The following is a 24,819-nucleotide window of genomic DNA, read 5'->3' on the forward strand; positions in this document are numbered from 1 at the left end:
TGTGAAAGTTTCCACCAGGGAAAGTTTGTGGAAATAGGTGTCCTGGTACTGTGCCTGATGCAAGGGTATAAAGAGGAGCCCCCTGGCCTATCAAGAGCCTGTGCAGAACCATGACCTCTCTTGACCCAGCAATGTCATAGAAAAAGCAGTGGGGATGCAAAGTCACAGTGGCGCAATGGGCATGGGGGATGTTCACAGGATCTGGTCGAGATGTTAGTTTGATCTGAATGTTTCACTATGGACAACTTCTCAAAAAATTAGCTTCACTCTGATGCTTCACTCACCACTCACACTGGAAAGAGGGCCCAACTTCATTGGCATCACAAGCCCAAATGCAATCTGTATCTTAGTAGCTGGGTCATTCCTTGGAAATGGCACATTTTGAGTCCCTATCTCCTCTTTAGGTGTATTTTATCTATCTGGTCACAAAAATTTATATTTTAACAGCTTTACACATACATTGAAATATCTCCTTTAATACAGTATAATTTTTTTTGTTTGACCTTTTTATGAAAACTTTATTTATTTATTTATTTATTTTTGCTGACACCCCCTATTTTGTCATGTCCCTCATGGCCTTCAATGAAAATATAATTAGAATATACCAAATACAACTATAAAAAAGTTTATATTTTTTGCTATCAACCTAAACAACTGTCTGTGTTTAATTGTTTGTGATATTTTTTTTCAAAATTAATTGATAATTATTCATTAAAAACACATTATTTAGTTCTGTACCTGAGTAACACCTCAACCCCGTAACACAAATTAATCCCCCTCACAAAATCAATGGTATGATCCGTATGAGCATGTACATCAAGAAGTGACATCACTCAAGTCTTTTGGACAACAGGACATCAAAGACAGGCAAGTGGCTTCCTTCTTTTATTAAATTTTGGTCATTTATCTTGTGATATTGTGGTCACTAAACTCAGTGACAACACCGTCACATAAAAAAAAGACAGAAAACTATTACTTATAAAAAAAGTTGTTTTTTTTTCAAAATTATATGCTAATTCTGAATCTCATCCATGCCTTGTGCTATCTCTCTGGTATACAGTATGTAGAGCAGTTGCCTTTTTGTGCAAAAATCACAACCCCGTTACGTTTGCCAGTAACGGGGTTGAGAGATTGTGATGGGGTTGTGATTTTAAGATTTTGGTTGTTGTTACCTACTTATTTTAAGAATTATTATATTTGATTAACATTCTTTAACCAATACTAATACTAGGGGCAGCCATGGCCTGGTGTTTAGTGCACTTGGCTTGTGATAGGAAGGTTGCCGGTTTAATTACTAGAGCCAACATGTCATGACTGAAGTGTCTTTGACCAAGGCACATAACCCTTAACTTCATTGTATTGTTTTGTAGGCAACGTCTGGTGGCACAGAGGAGGAACAGAAAATAAAGAAACAAGTTCAAGAGGCAAATAGAAGAACTCAAGGAAAAAGTTGAAAAAAAGAAAAATGAAGGAAAAATAAAAAAAGGTGCCAACGTTTAAGGAAATATTCTGATTCACCATGGTCAAAAATAAATCTAATAACTGCAAATTGCCATGTTAACCCCAAAAGGAGGAGATGGATAAAAAGAAAGAGGGAGAAAAGGCAACTGTCAATCTGGAGAGCACAGAAGAAGACCTCATGGAGCTCTTCCACAGTTTTAAACAGCATCACTTTAACATTAAGCAGCAGTATGCCTTCTGTTGTGAACTGAAGAAGAACATGTCAAGGGAAGAGGCTTTGATACATGTTGACTTTTCAGAAAATTACAGCTGTAAATACAGCTGCCAAGTTCAGGCGGTCCACTTTGGGCCTTTACATCAACAGGCCACCCTTCATACAGGTGTGTTGTATGTTGGCAGACACCCAGAGCCTGTGTGCGTTTGCACCATCTCCCCCAGTAGACACAAAGGCTCCAGCAATATGGCAACACCTACATCCTGTGCTGGATTACCTTTATGCCCAACATCCACAAGTGTCTGTGATGCACTTTTTAAGTCACGGCCCGCGTACTCAGTACAAACACCGAGGCTGATTCTTCCTTTTCACTACAGGACACAAATACACACACAAAGACAGACAGACAGGCATACACACACACACACACCCATACACACACACACCCTCAACGTACGCACACACACCCTCACGTGTACACACATACACACACACACACAACACACACACACACACACACACACACACACACACACACACACACACACACACACTCCACTTTGTCAACATGAGTTATTCGGTTTAGAATGTTTCTAGATTAGATGTTGTTGTAGTTGCCATTGTTTTTAATTTGGGTTAATAAAACTCAGTTCAACTGCAATTTATCTGTTGTCCTTCTTTGACATTGATGGGGACAATAAAGTCCTCCAGCAGCACTCCTAAATGTTGATGTTTTTTTCATCATTTTATGTCATGTAGAACTGATCAAACAAACAAGCTAGTAGTACATGATGAGGCCTTTTAAAACACCACTCATTGATTTGATTTCAAAGCCACATGGGAGACACATTGTCATTCAGATCATCATCACACTAACATTAGTCACAATGCTGAATCTCATGACTAACATATCCATCATTATTTAACCTCACCTGTGAATTTCCAGCATCCTGTCCTCTAAGCCCTGTTTGTCCCTTCAACCCTGTTACCATCTTCATCCCCGTTACCCTAGTCTCAACCCCGTCACTGTGACGCTGGGACAGAGGCAGCAGGAGGCAGAGGTATCGGATGCTCGGGTTTATTATCCATAGCAAAACGACAACAAAAGGACTCAGGCTCAAAGGCAAAACAGGTATTAAACAGAAAGGTGAACACCGAAGTAAAACTCTTAAGTTGAAGTGGCAGGACTCTCCCGCGTAGCGAGGCGCTGAGGCAGGTGAATGAGCAGCGCTGGAAGGATCGACATGTGGGAATATAAAGGGAGAGCCTAACGCGGAACAGGTGTCAGAACACAGGTGATTGGGAGTGTGGGAGTGTCCTGCGCTGTGAGGGTGTGTGTTGTGAGATGGGGGGCGTGGTGGTGCGTGTGCGGGTCGCTTGGGACGCCCTTTGGTGGCGTCCGGGCCGACTCACCGTGACAGAACCCCTCCCCAAAGATCCTGCCAGCCGAGCTTTCCTCGGGCGCCCCGGGCCACGCGGAGCAGGAAGACCAGGGTGCTCCCGATGGAAGGAGGTGAGTAAGGAAGGATCCAGCACCTGGGAGGCAGGGACCCACGACCTCTCCTCTGGTCCGTAGCCCTCCCAATCGACCAGATACTGCAGAACACCGCCCCTGCACCTGGAGCTCAGCAAACGACTCACCCCATAAGCCTGCCCGTCTGGCAGCTGCAGCGGAGAAGGGGGACGTGGTGCACCCTCTGCACTCAACGGGCCCTCCCGGAACGGCTTCAATGCAGACACGTGGAACATCCTCGAGATTCGGCGGTCCGCAGGCAGGTGTATTTGGTAAGTGACTGGATTTATTTGTCTGGAGATGGTGTACGGACCTGTGTAACGGTCTGTCAGTTTTCCTCTTGGTCCCAGGCGGCCGTCGCCTGTAGCCACCCACACCTTGTCACCGACTCGATATGCGGGCGCCTCGCTCCGTCGGCGGTCAGCTTTGGCTTTGAACCTCCTTACCGCTGCCTCCAGCTTGTGATGAGTGTCCGCACAAACCCTCTCGCTTCGCTGGCACCACTCCTCGACTATGGGTTGGTCCGAGGAGGCGGCGTTCCATGGGTAGAGAGGGGGTTGTCTGCCCAACACGCACTCAAATGGCGTTTTGCCTGTGCTCGAACAGGGAGTTCTGTGCGTACTCCGCCCAGGTGAGTAAAGAGCTCCATGTGTCCGGGTACTCACTGCAATAGGCTCTTAAGAATCGTCCCAGCTCCTGGTTAATACGATCCACCTGCCCGTTGGCTTGTGGATGGTATCCTGAGGTGAGGCTGACCGTCACGTTCAGTTTGGACAGAAACTCCCTCCATACCTGAGATGTGAACTGAGGCCCACGGTCAGAGACGATGTCCTCCAGTAACCCGAACTGCCAGAATACCTCCTTAAACAGGATCTCCGCTGTCTCCCAAGCCGTAGGTAGTCCTGGTAGAGGTATGAAGCGCACCATCTTGGAGAATCTGTCCACCACGGAAAGGATGGTGGTGTTTCCGTCTGAGTCAGGCAGGTCTGTCACGAAATCAACCGCTATATGAGTCCAGGGCTGAACAGGTATGGGCAAGGGCAGTGGCTTACCCGCGGGAGGCACACGGGGCACCTTGCTCCTTGCGCAGTCCGGACAGGAGGCCACGTGCCGCATGACGTCTCGGTGTAGTCCCGGCCACCAGTAACGGGCTCCCAGCACCTGTGGCGTTTTTGTTGATCCGGGATGACCTGTACCTAGCGAAGAATGCGCCCAACTGATGAGAGGAGTTCGCTGCGCAGGTGGAACAAACCTGCGGTGAGGAGGACACCGGGGGTGTGGGTTAGCCGCCGCGATCGCCCGGTCGATCTCCCAGTCCAGCGCGCCTAGGAAACACTCCGTTGGGAGGACGGGCTCTTTCTCCGTAGACTCTCTGCTCTCTGGGAAGGAGCGAGAGAGAGCGTCGGCGCGCGTGTTCTTCTCTCCGGGACGGTACGTGACTTGAAAACGGAATCGGGAAAAGAACAGCGACCATCGCGCCTGACGCGCATTCATACGTTTCGTGGATTTAATATATTCGAGATTTTTGTGATCAGTGATCACTGTGAACGGATGTTTAGCCCCCTCCAGCCAATGTCGCCATTCTTCAAAAGCCAATTTCATGGCTAGTAATTCTCGATCGCCGACTCCGTAGTTTCGCTCTGCAGAATTGAGTTTTCTGGAAAAGAAGGTTATAGGTTTAAGCGAACAATGTTTCCTGAAGCGCTGGGATAGCACGGCCCCGACCCCTACATCGGACGCGTCTACCTCCACCACGAACGGCCGTTTCGGGTCGGGCTGGTGCAGCATAGGTGCGGAAGCGAAAGCCTGCTTAATACTGTTAAACGCGTTCTCCGCCTCCGCGGTCCAGGTTACCCTCTTCGCCCCTCCACGCAGTAGATCTGTGAGAGGCTTGGCTATCTGGCTGTACGAGCGGATGAAACGCCTATAAAAGTTCGCGAAGCCCAAAAATCTTTGGAGCTCGCGCCGTGTGTGAGGACGGTTCCATCCCTTCACCGCCTCCACCTTTCCCGGTTGCATATGCACAGAGCCTGACCTTATGATGTAGCCAAGGAAGTTCACCTCTGAGAGATGGAACTCGCACTTCTCCAGCTTGCAGTATAGCCTACTGCGCAGGAGAGTGCTCAGGACTGCCCGCACATCCCGGACGTGTTGGTCCAGGGAAGGAGAATAGATGAGGATGTCGTCAATGTAAGCGACGACACATCTATTCAGGTACTCCCTCAAGACCTCGTTGATGTACGTCTGGAAAAACGACGGTGCCGACGCCAAACCGTAAGGTAAGACCCGGTACTGGTAATGACCAGTAGATGTACTGAACGCCGTTTTCCACTCATCCTCCTCACGGACCCGGATGAGGTTGTAGGCGCTGCGCAGATCCAGTTTGGTGAACACACTCGCCTCCCGCAGCTGCTCCAGAGCCGAAGGCACCAGAGGCAGTGGGTACGAGTAGTTCACCAAGAGGGAATTGAGCCCCCGATAATCTATGCAGGGCCTCAAACCACCGTCCTTCTTCTTCATGAAGAAGACACTGGCTGAGGTGGGCGAGGTGGAGGGAGTGATGTAGCCCTGCGCCAAAGCCTCTCTGATGTATTGCTCCATCACCTGCTCCTCCTCCTGTGACAGGGGGTAGATCCTGCATTTAGGGGGAGTCATGCCTTCTCTCAGGGTGATGGTGACATCCCACGGGCGGTGTGGCGGCAACTGCGCAGCTTTAGACGCGCTGAATACCTCCGCGAGATCTCTGTACTGGCTAGGGATCGCTTGGGGAGGAGCGACGTTGGGGCTCTCTATGCTGGTGGTTAGCACTTTATAGGGCCTTCTGCGACCCGCACGTGGATGTTTGGACAGAGTGGACCAACGGAAAATGCGACCCGTGGACCATTTAATGAGGGGATTGTGCAGACGGAGCCAGGGAAGACCTAACGTGACTGGGTGACATAAGTGTGACAGAATGTAAAACGATATGTATTCTGTATGACCCTGTATGGTGAGACGGAGGTAAGCAGTGCGGTACTGGATCACGCCCCCGCCCACAGGTCGTCCGTCCAGCGCCTGCACATGCCTCGGTTTCTCCAGCTTTTTCAAGGGGACCCTCAGCCGCTCCGCCAGGCTCTGCTCCATCACGTTCCCCGACGCTCCCGAGTCCACTAGGGCGAAAACCCCCACAGAACAGCCCCTGTAAGACAACCAGGCTTGGATGGTAAGCAAATTGCCCGTCAAGGAGTTACTCACCCGAGCTCTGCCACCGCTCGGGCGAGCGGTCTCCTTGGCCGTGGTTGTCTCCCCAATCTGCATGGGCTCGGGCTTCTGGTTCTCCTTGGGGCTCGCCGGAGCCGGGGTGGTGTCGCCAGCAGGTCCGTGAGGAGCTCTGCATGTCCTCTCCTGCAGCAAACGATCATACATGACCGCGAGACGTACCACCTGCGTGAAACTCGCCCCCTCCTGGTGACACGCTAGCTCTGCCCTTAGCTCCGGGCGTAAGCTCGCGATGAACACATCTATAAGAGCCGCGTCGTTCCACCCGGTGTTGCCGGCCAAGGTTCTAAAGTCCAGGGCATATTCTGCAGCATGCCGTGTGCCTTGACGCATCCGTAGTAGGCTTTGTCCGCATGCACTGCCCTGTCTCGGGTGGTGAAACACCTCTCTCAGCTCTGTGACGAACGCGTCATAGTCCACCAGCAGAGCTGATTCTGTTCTCATAAGCGCTGTTCCCCACTCCAGCACCTTACCGGTGAGGCGGGATAAAACGTATGCGATCTTTCTCTCGGGACTCAGAGAAGAGCGATACGTAAAATACAGCCCGCACTGCATTAGAAACCCCTCGCACCTGTCTGGTTCCCCTCCGTAGGGCTCGGGAGGTGCGATGAGACCTCTCTCCTCTCTTACTGGAGGAGAGGCACTGCTCGCCTGGACAGAGAGAGACTGCAAGCAACTCGACATTATCTGCATCATATTTCTTATCTCGGTGAGCTCTTGCTGTTGCCTTCCGATGGCCCTACCTTGCGTCGCCAGAATTTCCAAAGGTGACGGCGATTCTGCTCCTGCTGTCGACGGCTGCTCATTCTGTGACGCTGGGACAGAGGCAGCAGGAGGCAGAGGTATCGGATGCTCGGGTTTATTATCCATAGCAAAACGACAACAAAAGGACTCAGGCTCAAAGGCAAAACAGGTATTAAACAGAAAGGTGAACACCGAAGTAAAACTCTTAAGTTGAAGTGGCAGGACTCTCCCGCGTAGCGAGGCGCTGAGGCAGGTGAATGAGCAGCGCTGGAAGGATCGACCTGTGGGAATATAAAGGGAGAGCCTAACGCGGAACAGGTGTCAGAACACAGGTGATTGGGAGCGTGGGAGTGTCCTGCGCTGTGAGGGTGTGTGTTGTGAGATGGGGGGCGTGGTGGTGCGTGTGCGGGTCGCTTGGGTCGCCCTCTGGTGGCGTCCGGGCCGACTCACCGTGACAGTCACGCCCACATTTTAATGCATTATTTTTTTATGCTTTGAAAAGTAATTTAATGTTTGTTGACTTCTGTCTAAAATGTTGAGAGTTATTATAAGCTTATTGATTTTGGTGAAGATTCTTTAGTTAAACCACACTTTTGATGAAAAATGACAAGAGCGCTTTCATGAAAATGAACATTTCAGACTTTAGTATTGCAAAAAAGTGAGATTCTGTAACATTTTTGTATTCACAATTATTGAATTAGTTTTGGGGACATCTGATTAATATGAAAATATTGATTTCTTCAGAAATGCATTTTATGATCATATTCAGAGAGCCTCCACTCTGTACGTAACGGGGTTGAAGAAAACCATTAGCCTACCCAGATCTTGAAAAAAATGACCAATAATAATAAAGAGCTAATGCCTGAGATGGGAAAATATGATTTTCTAATAGTTAAAAATATCCTTAATGCTGTGAGGTATACATAGAAATGATACATTTAATCAAAAAAATTGAAAATGTCAAAGTCCAATTTGAACCATTCTAGTGGAATGACCCAGCTAGAAAGCCATGCTATGTGATTTTTTTTGTGGACGGTTTTTTGTTTATTTATTTGAATGCAATCATCTTACATTGAAAATTTTAATTATTTTGTGTTGTTGTCAAGTTGGTGATTTGGCTAGCTATAAATCTAGCTAATAAATGGCTAGCTAAATATCACTCACAAGCTAACTATCTAGCTAGTTCAGGTGCTTCACAGCTACATACCTTGCTAGCTAGATGACTGGAAACAAGTGCAGGTTTGCCAACTTTTGAAGATAGCTTGGAGTGAGATTTGAACCTGGAGGAGGTTGCTATTGCTGACGGGGGGCGCGAACGTAAGTTGTCAACAGGGGAGGGGGGGCGGATGGGACGAACATAAGTTGTTGCGCGAACGTAAAATGGACACAATTTAAGTGTTATATCGCGGTCTATCAATCGCTGGTGGGTGGCGCCAGAGCGAACTAGTAACTCATTGAATCATAGATATGGATCTGAGGTAAATAAACTAAATTTTTTTTTTCGGCGTGAGATATTGGAAGTGTGGCATGAGAGCGTGTGAAAACGGTCAAATGCGTGTGTCTCACGCTCAATGCGTGAGAGTTGGCAACGCTGCAGGTGTCATTTGCCAAGACAATTTGTTAAAATAAGTTTTGTTTGAGAACTGAAATATTCCTGATGAGGTTCAAACAAATAAGGCCAAACACTCCATGGGACCTAACTACTTTGTGCCGTCCAAGTAGCTAGCTAGTACAGGTAACATTAGCTACTAGATAGAAAGCCCCAAGTAACTAACCAACTAGGTAGCTAGCATAACTAGCTAGTTTAATTGTATGATGACCTAGCTTAAATTTACAGGCTTAATTTTTTTCCTGCCAGTGTCACATGTTCAAAGAAACACCCTACATTTGTTTGAGAACTGAAATATAGTGTGTAATCACCCTGACCAAAGTACATACCTTCTCTATAGAAGTCAGGGAACAATTTTAAAGTATTCTAGAACTCCTTTAATAGTTGGAATAGGTAATGTGTAAAAAGTCAGTGGGCCTGGCACAGGAGACGTGAGCTGCGTGTCAAGGTCTCTGTACCTGTAGCAAATATGAGACAGCATCAGTAAACAGGCTCGGTCACATGAGCACATCTGATCCCGCTGGCCTACCGAGCAGATCGATTTACCAGGACGTGAACTTTAGACATTCAGGAGGAAAGAACCCCCCTCACAAGGCTGTGGCTCAGGAATAACAGTAATATCAATGGTCCTACTAAACTCTTATGAGTCAGGGGACATGTTGTACAGATTTGATATTCCTGATCGGAACTCTAAAAAGAGTTTGAGGTTGAACTGTGCAAACTTAATACATTGATTCGTCTTCTAAACGATTATCACATATGCAAGTCAAGCTGTAAATAATGCAGCTTTGCATGATTCGATTCACTGTTGGAAGGAGCATCTCCAGGTCGGGATCTTAACTGTACAGGGCTGTTTGAAGCCCAGAGGGGAAGAGGTCTGGGCCACTAGCACCGGCATCAGTTGCACCAGTCAGTGGAACTTTCCTCTGTGTGTGTGTGTGTGTGTGTGTGTGCACATGGGCATATGTGTGGGTGGATGTGTGGTCCCCTGACATGCTGAATCATTGCTGTTAGTTTGAACCAGAAGAGCAGGAGTCCTCCTCTGTGTTTACCTCTGTACACGTTTGACAGCGACACACACACACACACATCTTCAAGCCCCTCTTGCAACGTCTTCAAATGGAAGACATCCAAACTTAAAAAATACAAACTTAATGTGGGAGGATTAATTGTATTTAGCCTTTGGGTTCAGATTTTTGTCCAATTCATCCTTTCCTCTAAGCCAGTGGTTCTCAAACTTTTTCTATCATTCCCCACCTCAGAAGAAGGGGAAATTCCATGCCCCACCTGTCCCATATCACCCAAATAAAATACAAATGGGGGGTGGCGATCGTGATTAGTTGACGGGGGCTGGGGGTGGCGAACATAATTTGTTGACGGGGGGGGGGGGGCGTTGAACGTGATTTGTTGACGGGGGGGGGGGGATCGTGATTTGTTGACAGGGGGCCGGTACAAATTAATTAAAGGGCCGAAACTAGCCCTGGTTCACACTGTTCCGCAGAGATTTTAAACATCCGGGGCTTATGCAAAACAAACAGGCATTAAAATGACAAGCTTAAAAAGGTTCATTTCTTCCAATTGCTTGTGCCCCACCTGCAATACCCATGCGCCCCACTAGTGGGTCACGCCCCACACTTTGGGAAACGCTGCTCTAAGCTAAATAAACCACTGGCTGTATCCTATGAACCAGTATTCTGTTTTCTAAACATTACATTAGAGTTAGTTAGCCTATTAGGCCGGTGCATACGCCCTTCCAGCTGGGCTTCCCCCATGATATGTGACCACCATGTCCACAAGAAATGCTGGTTTTACGTCACAATATGCAAAATTACAACTTCAAAGTCTTGATGAAACGGTTTACCTAATTTGTACTGGAACATTTGGTGTAACAGGATGCTGATTGTGTGTGTGTGTGTGTGTGTGTGTGTGTGTGTGTGTGTGTGTGTGTGTGTGTGTGTGTGTGTGTGGCTTAGGGCTTCAGTATAAAGTGTGGTGGGTGAGCCCAGTCCTGAAGTGAGAAGGTCGGTCTTCGTAGAAACTATGCCGCTTTGTCTTTTCAGACATGCAGTTTTGCTGTCTGTCTCTTCAGAAATGTATTCAATGCTAAAAATACCTCGAGCTTTGCTCATGAGTAAGGGCTTGGTCCATCCGTCTCGCTCAGACAACCAGAGCAGCCATCTCTTGCACTACTGCTACTGTTACCAAACTAAACTGTTCCATAGTTTACGTCTGCTAGCCTTTGTGTGTTCGTATTTTTCCCCTAGTGCTTTAAATAACTCTGTCCTATTCTTGCTCTGTCAAACTAGATAGTGTCTTCACAAAATCAGGCATTCATTTCTTTTGTTTTGCTCAAAAAGTCTAATTAGAAATACAATCTTACCTGCCTGCTTGGGCATATGTGGCTTTTGTACATTTTTTCTGTATAATCCTGAATGCTGCAATATAACCTGAGAAGTGCAAATAATACATACTGATATTAAAATGTCTCAAACTGTATATGTGCATGTTGTAGTTGCTCAGTAAAATGGCCGGTCAGAGTTGTATTAGCAGCACCAGTGGGGAACCGTCAGGGCCCTCTACGCCCTCTCAGAGGGCCTAAAATATTCTTAAAACATATATATAATTTATCCTATTTTTTGTATCTACTTACAGATTGACAATCGACATCTAAACAATTACAAAAATATAAGCAAATAAAATTTTCACCTGTGTCTATTCAATCTGTGTTGGAAGGTGAGGGGTTAAGTGGAAGCCTGTGAGCCTGTGTCTCCCCCTATCAGAACTGTGATGCCTCCGCAGAATGTTGGTGATTGGTAGTCCTGCTGTTCATTTACAGATGGCCTGGTAGTAGGGTTGCCACCTAGGTCTGTCAAAAAACAAGGACACTGTCATACGCGAACGTAAAATGGACACAGCGAGAAAAAAAGACGGATTTAAAGTGTGCAGAAACTGTTTAAATAGACGTTTGAACTAACCTAGTGAAAACCGGGACATTAAATTAATTTTTTTTTTTTTGCCGGGACCGAATATTAAAAAGAAGGAAAACCGGGACAAACCGGGACAGCCCGGGAAAACCGGGACAGCGACGTGAAAACCGGGACAGTCCTGGGAAAACCGGGACAGGTGGCAACCCTACCTGGCAGTTATAATTCAGCAATACCAGTTTAAAATGACAGTAAAATTGACCAATGATATCTTCCCTCTTAGTGGGCGTGCTTAACTGTATGATAATTTCTACCCGCTGTGGCGACGCTAGCTGTCGTTAGCGTACTACCGCTAGCTTGTTTCGTTTCATTCCTTTGATGCCCTCGTGCGCGTTGTTTACATATTCCGCTTCCCAGGAACATGGAGCTGTGAACCTTATTTTGCTTAAGAAGTTATCTAGTACAGATATTATTGTTTATTGCGTTTCTAAAGTTGTACTGTCGTCTAAGTTTTTTCGCGGGGGGGATGGGAGCGGGCCCAGATTTAATGGTCACGGTTCGCTACTGAGCAGCACAATATGTTAGTCATCACTATTGTAGATGACATGAGTTCTCATTGCCTTCCTTGTCATACTTCAGCTCCAGACGTGTGTGGTAAACCAAGCCAAATTCTGTCATTCAATGCTGTGGCTTTGGGCATTTGAATTTCTGATGCCTGGTGTGCATTAAATGGTTTACTGTAAGAATGGAAGGAAAGTATGATTTCATTCAACATCATACCTTCCCAGTCCTTGCGCCGTGGTACCAATTCCCTCCAAATGCTTGCTGCATTACACTGAATCCAGCTCATTAGAAAGACTATACAGTAGAACCCCAGAACTCGATCAACTCAGTACTCAACATATTTGGAGTTTGACGCAAAATTTAGAGAAAAATTTACCTTGGAGCTCAAGCAAAACTTCTACCCGACTCACATGACTTTTGTAAACAAAATACAGTTCGTACTTAGGTCACATGCCGCTAGTTGCCGTAAGTTGACGTTGTTGTTCAACGTGTTTTAAACCATTTTGAGAGTGTGCTCCAAGCTTTCGCTGTATTTGTGTTGTTTTTTGTGTTTTTTGTACTGTTTTAGACAAAAACATGGGTCCCAAGAAAGACATAGCAGAAAAGCAGAAGAGGAAAATGGTATGGTTGAAAAAGGCGATCATAGGGAAGTATGAAAAAGGCATCCGTGTGACAGACATAGAAAAAAAAAGATGAAATGCCACTATTCCATTCTTAGTGGCATTCTTAATGCCACTATTTCCCCATTCTTATGGGGAAAATTGATTCGGAACTCAACTGCATCGCTTCTCCACGCCCTTTCCGGAACGAATTAGCGTTCCAGGGTTCTACTGTAATAGGCCCCAGAGTAAGAATGAAGGACCTCTTAGCTTACTGATGTGACGTGCGGTGTGGCGAGAAGGACGAGGCATGAGTCCACTCCTGCATGCACTGGCGTTCATTTTATTCGTGACAATAATAGCGCGGGTAGCGCACAATAAACAACAAAACACACAGTAACGTGTAGACTCAAACAATGACGAGCACAGGACACTGCACGAATGCACATTAAATAGACAAACCACATAAACCCCAAGTGATGATGAGACGAGCAACAGGTGAGACGGATTAACACAAGACGTAACCGCACCCACGGATATCCACAGATGCAGACGACTGGACGTAGACAACATAAACACACGCCCAAAAGGGAGGGGTCGGGTGGTCTCAGAATGTTTTTGCTTCTCTGTGAATGGCAAAACACTACCGGCAACAATAAAATGTACTCATTAAGTACATATGTATAGCCGTGACAATTCATTCAACACTCGATCGCCTTGCATCGTGATCATTTGCTTGTTTAAATTTTTCTCCATATCCTAATCCTTCATTACAGTTATGATAGATATAATAAAGTTCATGTTAGGAAGTTGGAGGTAACCATGTTCAACATTCATTTAAGGACATTTCCATCAACGTTAGAGGTCTCTTGTATTTAGCTGCTCTGTTAATGGGGAGTAATGCTTTGATGCTTCATGGAGATTCCATATGTAGGAAGAACCTGATCTTCACCAGCTGCACTGGAAGGCCTGACACCTGCCAAGAAATCTGACCACAGTTTAAACCTGCGCATTATGAAAAAACATTCATCTTCATCAATTTAGTCCTAGATTGTGACCTTCTATCCATTGTCGACAAAAAATTCAGAAAAATTAAAAAAGACCATGGTGATTGTATTACTGAATTATACTAAACAGTATTTAGTGATGTTTTTTCTTTATGGTAAGCCTGCGTCATACAAAATGGCAATGCAGCATTGAACTCACTCAACCCATCACGTCTATTCCAGACACAACATTACCATGGACGGCCATAGTTTCCCCTACACCTACAGCTATAGTTGCCTTTTCTGTCGCTCTTGAGTCTTTTAATAACTCACAAATGTTCTAACAGAAACATCTTAAGGAACATGGGATGTTTTCATGTTGTCTTTGTGTGTTTTGTTTTCACAGACTTTGGTTATTGTTTGAATCTGAAGTTATAAACGTTTTCATTTGTGCCGTGTTTCAATTGAATTCCATTCCGTTCTCTCACGGAGGGGATCTTGGGAGCCTCAGTGGGCCACTGTAACATGCGTAATCCCCAACAGAGAGGCACCTGGCCGCCTTGAGGAATTCCGCTCACCGGGTGGAACAATGCTTGGCGGTCCTTTGTTCCTCATAGAACACTGTGGTGCGGACAGCGTGATGGCTCGAGAAAGGGTCAAGAAGTGAGTGTGTGTGTCTGTGTGTTTGTGATTGTGTGTCATAGGGAGTGTGGAGCATGTAGTTTGAGGGAGAATGTGAGTGTGTCTGAAAGTGGACGACAGAAAAAGTGTGTGTGTGTGTCTAGAACGGACTGGGGCAGTTTGCTCTCTGAACTCTTTCTGTGAAAACGCATTCTGTTTCTGGAACAGTGCGGAAGAATAACAAACAGGAAGTCTGTGCTGTGACAGATGTCCAGTGTTGATAAATCCATCAAAGGCAGCCTGTCCTGTCCCCCCTTAGCAAAAAGTAGTATACTTAAAGTTCATTTTATTAAGTATACTTCAGTATAAGTATAGCAAGTATACTACAGACCATATACTTTAAGTGTACTAGAAAGTATAACAATTTTATACTTTTTCAGACTAAATTGGAACATTTCTAGTTTATAAAAGTATACTTTACAGTTCATTTTAAGTTTTCAAAAGTACACTTTATAGTATAAAACAAGTATACTCATCTATATGCTATCAATGTACTTGGTATATCCTTGTATGCTTAGTATACCACAAGTACACTTATCAATATACTGCCATTGTACTAGTTATACTTCAAGTCTATTTTTATTGTATACTTTAAGTATACTGTTATTTCACTAGTTTACTTTAAGTTTGCTTGGCATATTACTTGTAGCTTACTTTTTATGCACTTGAAATATACTCCTTAAAGTATTCTTAAAGTTTACTGTATGTACACAAGAGTGTGATGCATTTACAAAATCACAAAACAGAATGTTGAAAACAAGTTCGATATATTTTCAAACATTTCACACATTTCAAAAACAAATACATACATACAAATACAATAAAGTCCTTCCTTAGTGGAGAAAATGAAATGAAAAAGTGCACATTTGCATGTAAAAAAATATAAACATAATGGTCTCTCCAAGATCAAGTCCTTGTTTGTAAAAAGTGGTAATGTGACGCAGGGGTGCGAGATAAGGACGAGACACGGAGTCCTATCTTGCGGTTCGAACGGCACTTTATTTAACACATGAAAAGCGCAGACAGCGCATGTGAAACACTTATATATGTAAACATGATCGACTTTGACAAAGACGAGACACTGCGTGAACGCACATTAAATAGACAAACCACATAAGCCCCGAGTGATGACGAGACAAGCCACAGGTGAGACCAATTAACACATCTAGACACATCCACACCCACAAAGATACACAAACGACTAGATGTAGCCAACATAAACACATGTCCAAAGGGGAGGGGTCAGGGGCTGTAGCGTGACAGGTAAAGCAAATCTTGTGCATATGCTTGAAAAAATGTTAACATAAACATAACATTTTAAACTCCAGCATTACACTATTAATATATAAGTTAAAAGTTAAGCATGAGTCAATGACTTGACCTTATTATGCACTTGGAGCAAGATATAGTAAGTATTAGTACTTTGTGGCAGAAAGATGTAAAAAGTATACTAAAGTATAAGTATTAATGTACTTAGTCTTAGACTTCTGTTTATACTTTTCAGTATAAGCCAAGTATACTTCACTATACTATTCTTAAGTATCTAAAATATAGTTTATAAAAAGTCACCTTCAAGTATACTTCCTCCGTTTTAGTAAAAAATAAGTATACTCATAGTACACTTGAATAAACTTCTTTTTGCTAAGGGCCATATGTAGTATTATGTAATGTTTTAAACTATCACACCTTCTTCCGCTGCCCCTGTATGCTGTTCATTTCTCCTCAGGAAACATGCAATGATTTATTACTTATCATGACCCAGTCACAAGAATATACATGACTACTGAACACAGGTTTGCTAGTGTCAGACTGATTACCTCAAATCATGAAGAACCTCATGTCCTTAAGAAGCTGTCTGAATGTTTATATAAATTGCAGGGTTGCCAACTTTTGACATTTGCTTAGAGTGAGATTTTAACCTGGATGAGGTGGCGAGCGGGGAAGGGGGGGCGGGTGGCGAACGTAAGTTGTAATGCTGATAGTATTCATTCTCTAGCAGTACATATAATTATGTTTATATGGACATATAATTAATGTTCTTTTGCAGGTTTGTCCTTTGATATCAGTATTTGTATCTGTGCAAAGAGCTCTTGTCGGTAAAACACCAGTAAAAAAAGGCAACGTGAGAATCCCTTTGAAAGATGACCTTAATTCATTTTGATCGTCACATTTCAACAGTGAGCAGCAAAACTCAATGGAGTTAATTATCTGTGAGTGCAATGTTCTCATCCTGGCCATGCTCATTAAGAGCTCTGGCTGTGGGCTGGCGAGGTATTCTGGACATTACACAGCAATCTTACCAAACATGACACGAATCAGCATACGAAGCAGAAACAGGCAGAACTGTCTGGAGGTGGGGGGGGGGGGGGGGGGTGCATGGGTCTTCCAGAGGTCGTCATGACTACCACATCCTTACAGATTGCAACAGCAGAAACAAGTCCACATTTTTTAATTACTTTGATTTAAGGCCATCAGAATAAAAGGAAATATGGAGTACTGCCGTAGAGGGCTACAGGTCTGTACAGTTTATTTTCCCTAAACCAGCAACCCGTGATGTTTCTAATCTGTTAGTTAACAAAATGGGACAGGGTTGCTTGAACAGAGGAAGCAACAAGTCTGGGCTTGGCTCCAGTCTGGAAATGTTCTGGAAATGTCCTGAAAATACTCTGGAAATGCTCTGGAAATACTCAGGAAATGTTCTGGAAATCCACTAAAAATGTTCTGAAAATGCTTTGGAAATGTATAGCACTTTGCCAGCACAACACAGCTGGTCTGGTGATGCAAACAGACAATGTCTGGGGCCTTTCTGTCACTTGTAAAGGTTAATCACTATTTTCCAGAAATTAGCTGTATTTCATTTCCGTTGCCAAGATTTCATTAGGAGGAAGTTAAAGCCCACTGTATTACCTTTCTGCAGTGATGTAACTCACCAGGAGAACACGATTGACCTGAATCTGAAACAGTCTCAGCCTTCCTCGAAGTCTGCTGTGTCCCACGTGCCGGAAGCCCCCAAAGGAACCTGGCTTTAAACTTTGCCCCAGTTCCTGGGCTGGGACCCATCCCACTGGGGACCATACGTCTAGGATGTCCGCAGCTGTGGCGAGACAAGCTTGGACTGTGCAGTAGGGCCCTTGGGCCAAGACAGAGGGGCCTTCTCCTTTAAAAATGCAGCGTCCTCACAGGCACGCCGCTGCTTGATATCTCAAACACACTTTGAAGCTGTCAGGCCGCTGAGACACAGGGTGTCATCATGGGCTTGTAGTAGGATCATAGATCATAGACTGCACATCTTGGTGAAGCCGGGGCATGTAGACCCTGGCTCCAGAGAGCCACAGAGCTGCACGGTCTGGATTTCCCCCACAGGAACACACCTGATTCAACTTGTCAGCAATCTGACCCTTCCTAAGTAGACTCAGGCTTTTGTGATCACAGGAGAAACATGACACCCTTCCTGGATTCAAACACTTCTACAACAGTTATGTTCAATCCAAACATTTAGCAAATATGCACATCTATGAAAATTTGGCAGAAAAATTGCGAATTAAGTGTTTCTGTCCACTATGGTTATGCAAAGAAACATATGATGATATTGACTGCTGTGATTAGGTGTGACATTGAAACAGGCAAAATGGAGAGATTTCATTCAGGCTTACGTCTTGATATGTCATAGTTTATTTTATTTTTATTGTTTTTTTTTTTTAAGTTTTTACTTTAGCAATATATTGACTCTTCCACCTTGTACCAGCATAAAAATATTTTTGTGATACCTTAACCTGTATATGTTGTGCTATATATTGTCTGTACCATGTTCGATTCAGCTCACAATTCCTCTATGTTGCCAGAAATTCACAAATGCCTCCATTCGTACAAAGTGCACAACTATAAGAATTGTGTGTTACTATATTCAGCATGCCAGATATGCTTTAGGTCTTACAGATTAGATTATTTTTTAAATCCTATACAATCTTGAAAATATGGGAGACCAACAGTGACAGATTTCACGATTTGCTTCAGTCATTCCAGTGTATAAAAACCTCACAAAAAGCTATCCTTTCCTCTTTTTCATCACTCACTACACACTGACTCAGGAAGCTACACCAACACAAGACCATGTGTCAGGAAACTGAAACGTGTTCTCTGAAGTGATGAGTCATGCTATCTGGCAACCTGATGGTTAAATTTGGGTTTGGTGGCTGCCAAGGGGAATACTACCTACTGGAAAGCATGGTGTCACCAGTAAAGTGTTGTGAAGGAGGTATAATAGTATATGCTAATTTTGAGGGTTTTGTCTAGACTGTTGTTCCAGTAAGGGTAATGTTAATATAGCAAACAAAAGCCTTTCCTGTTCCGTCATGACTGTGCTACTAAGAACACAGTGAGGTCCGTATAGATATGTTTTGATGAGTTTGATATGGAGAAAGTCCAGCGGCCTGCACAGAATCCTGACCTCAGTCCCACTGATCAATTCATTGGGATTCATTGGAATGTCAATAGCAAGTCCTTGTCTAATATCAAAGTCTAATATCAAAATTCCACACTCCAAAGACTCAAGACACTTGGCCAACTTTGTATAAATGCCCAAAACATTGGAATTGAATGTCCAACAAGATCATATGTGTGATCAGGTATCTGCATATTTTGGGCTATGTATTGTATTGGTGTCAATGAGTATAATCACAAAATGATTGCACACTCATACCAGTGCTTCTAGGGTGCATGTGATTGTGCGTGTGGGCATTTACTCTTTTGTCTCTAGTGATGCTGCAATACTTCCTCACTCCTGTGTAATATCACTGTTGGCAGACAATCAGAATGAATGTGCAAAGTCATGGATCATATACAGACTCAGGTGACATAAGGAAGTGTAACACATCTGTTCACCTTCTCAAATGACCTATGAGGTACCCTCCTGCCATTACATGTGAATCACATGGATGCTCACACAAACACACACACACACACACACACAAACACACACACACACACACACACACACACATGCACACATGTACCATCTGCCAGGCTCAGACTCCAGTAGTGTTGTGTGCCTTTATTCCTAAACAAGCATGGGGTTCTTTTTTATGGGTTCAAGGGCAATGCTAAAGGCCCCTTAGTTATAAATGGAAGTTGCTTTCCATTGGCACAGTACTAATAATTAAGGCATGATGAAGTACATTTACATTTATGTTTACATTTACATTTATGGCATTTAGCAGATGCTCTTATCCAGAGCGACTTACAAAAGTGCTACGTAGTTGCTTGGAATCTCCAAGGTAGTATAGATAGTCCTGAACACAAGGTACTCTAAGCTGGAAAACCACTAGACGAAAGTCATATGATACCTAACAATTATGCAAAGTCATTATTATACCTGAATATACACATCACCTCAGGAAAAAGACAGTAAGCAATTCCTATAACCCAATTATGCACAATACCTGAGAAAAAGACAGTAAGCAATACCTATAACGTATAATTATGTAAAGTGCACTTGAAAGAGGTGGGTCTTCAGTCGGCGTCTGAAGACAGCAAGTGACTCCGATGTTCGGACACACAAAGGAATTTCATTCCACCACCTTGGAGCCAGGACAGAGAAAAGTCTGGATGCTTGTCTCCCATGTGTCCTGGATGATGGAGGGTCAAGACGAGTCATACTTGAGGCACGGAGGGCTCTAGATATGCTTCTGGGTTTTACCAAGTAAAGATGAATATTAACATGATTGTTCAATATGATACTCTCTTTGGTATTTAGGGAACAGCTTGCATTTTCTGGTGGAATTAAATGTTTTGGTTATAGGATGATGAATTCATTATTCATTCAGTTTACTTTTCACAGTCCTGTGCAACATAATACAAAAAATATTCACATACACACATAATATATTATCTGTAGTTTAAAAATTACAGGGAACTACAGTGAAATATAGCTTGATTGCAGCATTAAGCATGGGTAGGATAAATTCGTAATGCCATTGATATGCCAAGTTGTCTACGCTCAGATTTTGGGTAACGTGCAGTTGATCGTTAATAGTATAGCGTCTCTATTTCACTGGCAAGCAGGTGGCGCGTGTGGTAAATAAATGAGAAGACACCTCCTGCGTTCTGACATCACAAGTCGATGTCATGAATATCGCTAAATGACCTAGAAATCGGCAGCAGAAGCAATACACGCGTTTGAGCGCATCTTTGTCTGCCATTCCTTTTTGAAGTCGTCCAAAATTACAAATGCTTAATGAATAAAGTCAAATTTATTCACATGGTGATTATTACAATAGCCGTTGTCCAAGCAGCTTTACAGATATCTGAGTCCAAGCAAGCCCCCGGTTAACAAGCCAGTGGCGACAGTGGCAAGGAAAAATTCCACTTCATAATAAAATAGAAAAATAATTTTAACTTATGCCAGGTCTATTGATGAGCATCGTATGTTTAGCTCTGTGTCATTATCAAAGCACAGGTCTGATCGTGCGAAAGCGTATATCTCTACGCAAGAATCCTAAATGAGTGTTGGCTACATTGACAGAATAAATATCTAAAGGATTTCACAGTGGAAAAATCTGTTGACATATAGCTAGATCTGATTTCACCGTAGCTTATTGGTACACCGTTCGCGTTACATATACGCGCGCAAAGAGGTACCATTGCTCAATGGTATCAATGATTGGCGGTTGAACAGACTGGCGTGTAGTAGGCGGGGGAAACGCTTTCTTGTTACGACCCACTTTAAAACCTTAGACACTAAAAAGAATTAGACAGCAATAGAGAAGGACACCCTCAGACCACATTTTCATTCAGAGCGTCTTCATCGGTTTCGCTCGAGACGTGGCCAGCGGTCAGAACCATTTGAAGAGAAGAGGAGTAACCGGGCGAGGATATTTCTCCGTTCTCCGTTATTCAATTGTCTGGTAAGACAGCAAACTGAACACTTCATTACTTTCTTTTGTCATGACTGGCTCAGTCAAATGTCGTACTTTCCCACGGATTATTCTCCAGTTGTGACCTCGGTTCTGTTACACTTTATCGGCCAGACTAAAGCGTTCCAAGACAATATTTTCCTTGTACTTCAGCCAATTTGGATTCGAAGGAGAATGATTTGATTGACGGCAGGGTGGATCAAAGATATCTTCCCAACCCGCGACAATGCCTAATGTATACCACTTTTCGTTCAAGAAAATATATATAGACGTGTAGTTCACTGTAGGTCTCGGTGTCAGTGTAGTTCGTCTTTATGCACATGCGCCAGTGCGTTAAGATACTTTTGGCACGTCTGGCATGAGCGGTAGCCGAGTGATGGGGAAACTTCCATCAGTGTTTGACAGAGGGATGCTGTCCCGTGAAACCACGCATCCCCCGTCACGTCGTGGCGGATATTTAAAACGTTAGCGAAGCCACGCCAGTGTAGGAAGGCGTGTTTGAAACCTCGGTTATCAGCTAGACTTGATACTGGGCACTAAAACGAATAAATATGTGTCTTTTGGAGGATAAAATCTGTAATATTATATCTAAAAGTGTACTAAAATGGTGCGAACACCAAAGGTCACTGCCTGAATGGATGGTCACGATGGGAATAGTTCCTCGCATTCAAGCGGCACCTGCGACTCGCTGTGGCGGCTGCCCTGTGCTCTTGGCCCAGATTAAGTAGCGAGGCTGGACGGGTCCAGCCTCCTGTAGACCACGTTGCGCTACACCGCGCACACTCGAATGGAATCCGGTTATTTAGCGTCTAGGGCTGTAAGCATGCACTGTGCATTCGTGTTTTCTGCCAAAGAATGCAGAATGGTTTGAATTTGAAAAAAGTCCCGTTATTCTGTTTCATCAAAGAGATCTGCATTCTCATACTGCCACTAGTTTAATAAATGTCACTTTTGCAGTGGGCTGATTCTAACGCCTGGACATCAGACCTTCACTCTGAGGAATGTAATAGGCTCTTTATTCTTTCAGTGCTGTAGGCGGTGTGTGTTGTTGGACGTTGTCTCCTGCGGTTTGATGTAGTTAAAGATGTAAAAGTAGTAAAAGTTTAGTGTGGTACACAGTTTCCAGAGAAATAAGATGTTTCAGACAGATGTCCAGTTGTACTCAAGTGTAAGAAAATGTATATTAAATACCCTCACTGTTCCACAGTCATCTTAAGCACAGCATTTCGGGTCTCATTTTAAGTGAACTCTCAGTAAGGAAGAGTGCGTCAGAGGGAGATATATATATATATATATATATATATATATATATATATATATATATATATATATATATATATATATATATATATACTGGTATTTAGTTTACATCCTTGTGAAGCTTTGTAGAAGATTGTAATAAGAGCCTTTTACATAATCAGATATATATCTATGTACCATATTTGATTTTTCATTTGCAATGAACTCAGATCAGTAAGAAATACTTTGTGCACAGATTTGATCACCAAAGGTGCACCAATATTGATCACAAATATTGCACTCCAACTACACGTTGAATGCAATTCCATTAAAGTCATAATCACACTCTGCTTTTGTGCTGATTGGCTATTGATCTATATACTGATTTTACGGTTCAGTACAGTTTCCAAGACTGTTAGAATGCATGGTATCATTCTTAGTGACCCATTTAGGAAATGGAATGTTTTTTTCGTATACCTTGGACATTAGGGGTTTATGTTTTGTTATTTGGAACAATTGAGCCTATGAAATATCATCAACGGAACCCTGGAGGATGTCTGCCAGACCTAATAATAAAGCAAAGGGAAAATATTAACAGCAAACTCAGGTCTTGATCATCTGGATCTAGAGCACAGTCAGTATGAAGATCTTTCATTTCTTATGGAATTTCACTGTATCTTGATATTGGTCTAATTTGATTTCTCCTTAGTTTGGAGACCCAAATGCTCTTTTCATGGGTAAGACTCCCGTCTGCTGCCTGGGGGTTACATTCTACGCAGCAAAATGAAAAGCAAACACGGCCAGCTTGCTGCGGATTAGGGCGTATAGGCGCATTCCGTCGAGATCCCGGTTCTGGTGCAGGAGGGCTGTGTCTTTTCTGGAGTTTGGCATGATCTCAGATTGTAGATGAGGATGTTCTGTGGATCCACGTCCTGTCTGTCTGGAGCTGTGGTTGGAGAACTGCAGTCTTAGCACTGCAGGGCAATGGTCAGATACATAAAATGCTCATTTGTGGGCACCTTTGACACACTTGGCGTGAGTTTACAGGGACAGACTTGCCTGCACCCCATTAACCAAAGGGCAGTCAAAGCACTTCTGACACTGATAATTCAATGCTGTTACTGAATCATTCACTTTTTTCCTTGGTTATTTAAAAAATACTCTTCAGACCTCAATTATATGACTGTTACCATGAAAACAACTACCAGCAAACAATCATTTAGAACCCCCATACTTTCATACTTTTTTTTTTAGGAATCTTTCTTTTCAATCGTGCTATCCGCTCTTATTTTGAAATCGCGCACCGCGATCTCAAGACGATGCCGGGGATTGCCTTTATGGCAACAACAAACATGTAGCAGACGCCCCCAAATGCGTCCCCCTCCGTCAACAGTTTACGTTAACCATCCACCACCCCCCCCGTATAAAATTATAAAATGAACCTTCACTTAAGCCTCAACTTACATCTTGCAAGATCAGAAAGCTCTTACTTGAGGTTGGGGGAAGTGAAGAGATGTCATAGCACTTTTTTATTAAAGGAGGTCTTCATGAAAGCTCTGCTAACTGGGCACACAGCAGACTGGTACCATCTGTTGCCTTTAGAATTTCCCAAAAAAGAACTGACAAGTTCATATGAATTGGTGTGAATTGATGAAAAAAGTATTCTAGTGGCTTGCAGGTCTGTAAACCAGGTCTGTAATCCAGTGTCTGCTCTCCTGGTTGCGACCAACCCACTGTAACCCAGTCAGGAACAGTGGGCAGTCAGAATGCTTGGACTTGCACAGAGGACACAAGAAAAAAGCCCACGTGAGAATATTTGCTTCCCCTGGAAAAATTTACACATTCTACACATTCTACACATTCTACGTGAGATTCTAGTGTGAGATGTATGCTGACTCCCATGGAGTAGTGGAGGTTTACTGGTCACAGAGTGAAAGTCATAAGAGGCCCTTCAGATTACACTGTGTAGCATCCATAATGGATTATGCTGCCTGCAAAATTTAAATTCTTTACCTTTATTGATTACAGGCCTGTGTGGATAAGATGCTTTTTTGCAGCAGCTCATGGGTTTAAATCAGGAACGTCATGTTGGATAAGCCTCTGTGTGTGTTACAAG

At 43.8% G+C, this 24,819-nt stretch overlaps 1 protein-coding gene across 2 annotated transcripts in view; it reads left to right on the plus strand.

The window, feature by feature from the left end:
- Nucleotides 1-21,128: 21,128 nt before the first annotated feature.
- Nucleotides 21,129-24,819, plus strand: part of slc38a3a (solute carrier family 38 member 3a) — a 43,058-nt gene continuing 39,367 nt past the window's right edge. The window contains exon 1 of one of the 2 annotated variants that reach the window (XM_077003265.1): nt 21,129-21,455. The gene's annotated coding sequence lies outside the window, so the exon portion shown is untranslated. The remainder of the gene's footprint in view (nt 21,456-24,819) is intronic. The other variant, XM_077003275.1, reaches the window with a different exon arrangement.

This window comes from Brachyhypopomus gauderio, chromosome 1, assembly GCF_052324685.1.
Source record: "Brachyhypopomus gauderio isolate BG-103 chromosome 1, BGAUD_0.2, whole genome shotgun sequence".
Classification (NCBI taxonomy): Eukaryota; Metazoa; Chordata; class Actinopteri; order Gymnotiformes; family Hypopomidae; genus Brachyhypopomus; species Brachyhypopomus gauderio.